The sequence below is a fragment of the Heterodontus francisci genome, chromosome 10 (assembly GCF_036365525.1).
Source record: "Heterodontus francisci isolate sHetFra1 chromosome 10, sHetFra1.hap1, whole genome shotgun sequence".
NCBI classification, from domain to species: domain Eukaryota; kingdom Metazoa; phylum Chordata; class Chondrichthyes; order Heterodontiformes; family Heterodontidae; genus Heterodontus; species Heterodontus francisci.
Genome location: NC_090380.1, coordinates 37,234,770 through 37,240,769, shown reverse-complemented (window position 1 = coordinate 37,240,769; position 6,000 = coordinate 37,234,770).

Here is a 6,000-nt window from a genome sequence, read left to right as displayed (position 1 = left end):
GCTTTGCTTCGTTACTAGATAAGTCTTATTTTGATAATAAATGGATAATTTTGTTGTTTATCAAAGAAACCTGGTTGGTGTATTTTATTCTGGGATAAAGAGTAGAGCATATGATTGACCATATTACTATCTGGGTAAACATATGCTGTGACTGTGCAAAAGTGGAACTAAAAACGACAATGCACTCCTCCCGCTTCAGTTATAATACTGATCACTGACCAAATCAGCAGACCCTGTCCTATGGGGTGTTACTGCCTTCTGGAACAAAGTGTCCAGGTAACTTTCCCCCTCCCTGATGCATCACAGTGTCTGTAGCTGTCGGAAGGATGCCAACGATATATTGATATATCTTTAATATATTCAAAATCTTATATTTATATCTTACATTCCTGTCTACAAAAACTTACTTGCTGTTGTCAAATTTTCTAATTATAAATTTCTATGTCTTCCTTTATAATTGAAACAGTCTACGTAGACTTGTTACACTATAATTGCACTCTCCAAGCAGTGGTGATGTGCAACACCACAGTATTGTGCCTCCCAGTTCCTCAATATTCTGAAGGGTGAACAGCCAGTGGTTGTGATACACATTGGTACAAACGACATAGATGAGATCCTAAAAGCAGAATATAGCGAGTTTAGAAGTAAGTTGAAAAGTAGGACCTCAAAGGTAGTGATCTCAGGATTACGACCATGCTACGTGCTAGTCAGAGTAGAAAAAGCAGGATATATTGGATGAATACATGGCTGAAGAGATGGTGTCAGGGGGAGGGATTTAGATTCCTGGGACATTGGTACCAGTTCTGGGGGAGGTGGGACCAGTACAAACTGGACGGGTTACACGTGGGCAGGACCGGGACTGATGTCTTTGGGGGAGTATTTGCGAAAGTGGTTGGGGAGGGTTTAAAATAAAATGGCAGGGGGATGGGAACCTTTGCAAGGAGTCCAGGGAGAAGACTCGGAGGGTGGAGTTCCGGAGCGGTAAGTATAAGAACATTACCTTGGGGATTCGCGGCCGACATCCAGGGAGAAGACTCGGAGGGCGGAGATCCGGAGCAGTAAGTATACAGAGTAACTTACCTCAGGTGGAAAAAATAGGAAAACAAACCTGAAAAAGTGACTTCACAGGAAAGCTGTGACCTGATTGGCTGGTAGGGAATCTGCACTGAATTTGAAAATAAAATATTGATTAAAATTGATTAAAACCCTAATTAACTAATTAATTCATAAGTAGAGGAGTAACTAAACTGGAAGGAGGAGATTACTGTATTTAGCATTTAATATTTATAGTAGAAATCTAGAAGGGGCAGGCAGTCAGTGCAGGAATCCCCTGTGGCTATCCCCCTCTCGGACAAGTATACCGTTTTGGATACTGTTGGGGGGGGATGGCCTATCGGGGAAAACAACAGCAGCAGCCAGAGCAGTGGCACCACGGCTGGCTCTGTTGTTCAGTAGGGAGGGACAAAGCACAGTAGAGCAATAGTTATAGGGGACTCTATAGTCAGGGGCACAGATAGGCGCTTCTGTGGACGTGAAAGAGACTCCAGGACGGTATGTTGCCTCCCTGGTGCCAGGGTCAAGGATGTCTCTGAACGGACAGGGGGCATTCTGAAGGGGGAGGGTGACCAGCCAGAGGTTGTGGTACACATTGGTACGAATGACATAGGCAAGAAGAGTGACGAGGTCTGGCAGGGGGAGTTCAGGGAGTTAGATAGTAAGTTAAAAAACAAGACCTCTAGGGTTGTAATCTCAGGATTACTCCCTGTGCCACGTGCCAGTGAGGCTAGAAAGAGGAAGATAGTGCAGCTAAACACGTGGCTAAACAGCTGGCGTAGGAGGGAGGGCTTCAGGTATCTGGATCATTGGGATCTCTTCCAGGACAGGTGGGACCTGTACAAGAAGGACAGGTTGCATATAAACTGGAGGGGCACAAATATCCTGGCTGCAAGGTTTGCTAGCGTCACTCAGGAGGGTTTAAACTAGTGTGGCAGGGGGTTGGGAACCAGAGCAGTAGGTCAGCAGGTGAAATAACTGAGGGGGAACTAGTGAATAAGGCCAGTAAGACTGAGAGGAAAAGCAGGCAAGGAGATGTTGCTGAGCACAGCGAGACAAGTGGTCTAAAGTGCATTTGTTTCAATACGAGAAGTATAACAGGTAAGGCAGATGAACTTAGAGCTTGGATTAGTACTTGGAACTATGATGTTGTTGCTATTACAGAGATGTGGCTGAGGGAAGGACAGGATTGGCAGCTAAACGTTCCAGGATTCAGAAGCTTCAGGCGGGATAGAGGGGGATGTAAAAGGGGTGGGGGAGTTGCATTACTGGTTAGGGAGAATATCACAATTGTACTGAGGGAGGACACCTCGGAGGGATCATGCAATATGGGTGGAGCTCAGGAATAGGAAGGGTGCAGTCACAATGTTGGGGGTTTAGTACAGGCTTCCCAACAGCCAGTGGGAGATAGAGGAGCAGATATGGAGACAGATTTTGGAAAGATGTAAAAGCAACAGGGTTGTTGTGGTGGGTGAATTTAACTTCCCCTATATTGGGACTCACTTAGTGCTAGGGGCTTGGATGGGGCAGAATTTGTAAGGAGCATCCAGGACGGCTTCTTGAAACAATATGTAGATAGTCCAACTAGGGAAGGGGCCATACTGGACCTGGTATTGGGGAATCAGCCCGGCCAGGTGGTCGAAGTTTCAGTAGGGGAGCATTTCGGGAACAGTGACCATAATTCCGTAAGTTTTAAGGTCCTTGTGGATAAGAATAAGAGTAGTCCTCGGGCGAAGGTGCTAAATTGAGGGAAGGCTAATTAAAACAATATTAGGCAGGAACTGAAGAATTTAGATTGGAGGCGGCTGTTTGAAGGTAAATCAACATCTGACATGTGGGAATCTTTCAAACGTCAGTTGATTAGAATCCAGGACCGACACATTCCAGTGAGGATGAAGGATAAGTTTGGCAAGTTTCGGGAACCTTGGATTACGATGGATATTGTGAGTCCAGTCAAAAAGAAAAAGGAAGCATTCGTAAGGGCTGGAAGGCTGGGAACAGATGAAGCCCTTGAGGAATATAAAGAAAGTAGGAAGGAACTTGAGCAAGGAGTCAGGAGGGCTAAAAGGGGTCATTAAAAGTCATTGGCAAACAGGATTAAGGAGAATCCCAAGGCTTTTTATCCGTATATAAAGAGCAGGAGGGTAGCCAGGGAAAGGGTTGGCCCACTCAAGGACAGAGGAGGGAATCTATGCGTGGAGCCAGAGGAAATGGGCGAGGTACTAAATGAGTACTTTGCATCAGTATTCACCAAAGAGAAGGACTTGGTGGATGATGAGTCTAGGAAAGGCAGTGTCGATAGTCAGGGTCATGTTGATATCAAAAAGGAGGAGGTGTTGGGCGTCTTGAAAAACATTAAGGTAGATAAGTCATCAGGGCCTGATGGGATCTATCCCAGAATACTAAGGGAGGCATGGGAGGAAATTGCTGGGGCCTTGACAGAAATCTTTGCATCCTCATTGGCTGCAGGTGAGGTCCCAGAGGACTGGAGAACAGTCAATGTTGTTCCTTTGTTTAAGAAGGGTAGCAAAGATAATCCAGGAAATTACAGGTCGGTGAGCGTTATGTCATTGGTAGGGAAATTATTGGCGAGGAGTCTTCGATACAGGATTTACTCCCATTTAGAAACAAATGAAATTAGCGAGAGGCAGCATAGTTTTGTGAAGGGGAGGTCGTGTCTCACTAATTTGATTGAGTTTTTTGAGGAAGTGACAAAGATGATTGATGAAGGAAGGGCAGTGGATGTTGTCTATATGGATTTCAGTAATGCCTTTGACAAGGTCCCTCATGGCAGACTGGTACAACAGGTGAAGTCACACGGGATCAGAGGTGAGCTGGCAAGAAGGGTACAGAACTGGCTCGGTCATAGAAGACAGAGGGTAGCAGTGGAAGGGTGCTTTTCTGAATGGAGGGCTGTGACTAGTGGTGTTCCGCAGGGATCAGTGCTGGGACCTTTGCTGTTTGTAGTATATATAAATGATTTGGAGGAAAATGTAGCTGGTCTGATTAGTAGGTTTGTGGATGACACAATGGTTGGTGGAGTTATGGATAGTGATGAGGATTGTCAGAGGATATAGATCAGTTGGAGACAGGCAGAGAAATGGCAGATGGAGTTTAATCTGGACAAATGTGAGGTAATGCATTTTGGAAGGTCTAATACAGGTGGGAAGTATACAGTAAATGGCAGAATCCTTAGGAATATTGACAGGCAGAGAGATCTGGGTGTACAGGTCCACAGTTCACTGAAAGTGGCAACGCAGGTGGATAAGGTAGTCAAGAAGGCATACGGCATGCTTGCCTTCATCGGTCGGGGCATAGAGTATAAAAATTGGCAAGTCATGCTGCAGCTGTACAGAACCTTACTTAGGCCCCACTTGGAATATTGCATACAATTCTGGTCACCACACTACCAGAAGGATGTGGAGGCTTTGGAGAGGGTACAGAGGAGGTTTACCAGGATGTTGCCTGGTCTGGAGGGTATTAGCTATGAGGAGAGGTTGGATAAACTTGGATTGTTTCACTGGAATGACGGAGGTGGATGGGTGACACGATAGAGGTTTACAAAGTCATGAGTGGCATGGACAGAGTGGATAGTCAGAAGCTTTTTCCCAGGGTGGAAGAGTCAGTTTCTAGGGGACATAGATTTAAGGTGCGAGGGGCAAAGTTTAGAGGGGATGTGCGAGGCAAGTTTTTTACACAGAGGGTGGTGAGTGCCTGGAACTTGCTGCCAGGGGAGGTGGTGGAAGCAGGTACGTTAGCGACGTTTAAGAGGCATCTTGACAAGTACATGAATAGGATGGGAATAAAGGGATATGGACCCTGGAAGTGCAGAAGGTTTTAGTTTAGACAGGCATCAAGATACGGCACCGGCTTGGAGGGCCGATTGGCCTGTTCCTGTCCTTGTTCTTTGCTCTTTGTGCTTTGAGTCAGAGGAGGGGGAGATCAAGGACAAGAACAAAAGACAGTAAGGGGAATAAGAAAAGTGATAGGCAGTGAAATCAAGGGCCACAATCAAACAGGGCCACAGTGAAATATAGCAGGAAGGGGACAGGTAATGTTAAAAAGACAAACCTTAAGGCTTTGTGCCTGAACGCACGGAACATTCGCAATAAAGTGGATGAATTACTCATGCAAATAGATGTAAATGGGTATGATATAGTCGGGATTACGGAGACAAGGCTGCAGGGTGACCAGGGATGGGAAATGAACATCCAGGGGTATTTAGTATTTAGGAAGGACAGACAAAAAGCAAAAGGTGGTGGAGTTGCATTGCTGGTTAAAGAGGAAATTAATGCAATAGTGAGGAAGGATATTAGCTCTGACGATGTGGAATCTGTATGGGTAGAGCTGAGAAACACTAAGGGCAAAAAACTTTAGTGGGGTTTGTATATAGATACCCAAACTGAAGTGGTGATGTTGGGAATGGCATTAAACAGGAAATTAGTGACGCATGCGATAAAGGAACATCTGTAATTATGGGTGAATTTAATCTGCATATAGATTGGGCAAATCAAATTAGTCACAATACCGTAGAGGAGGAACTCATGGAGTGTATACAGGATGGTTTTCTGGACCAACACGTTGAGGAACCAACTGGAGAACAGGCCATCCTAGTCTGGGTATTGTGTAATGAGAGCGAAATAATTGACAATCTAGTTGTTCGAGACCCCTTGGGGATGATTAACCATAATATGATAGAATTCTTCATCAAGATGGAGAGTGACGTAGTTGATTCTGAGATTAGGGTCCTGAATCTTAGTAAAGGAAACTACGAAGGTACGAGGCACGAGTTGGCTATGATGGATTGGGAAACGTTACTTAAAGGGATGATGGTGTTTAGGCAATGGCAAAAATTCAAAGAGCGCATGGATGAACTGCAACAATTGTTTATTCCTGTCTGGCGCAAAAGTAAAACGGGAAAGGTAGCCAAACCATGGCTTACAAGGG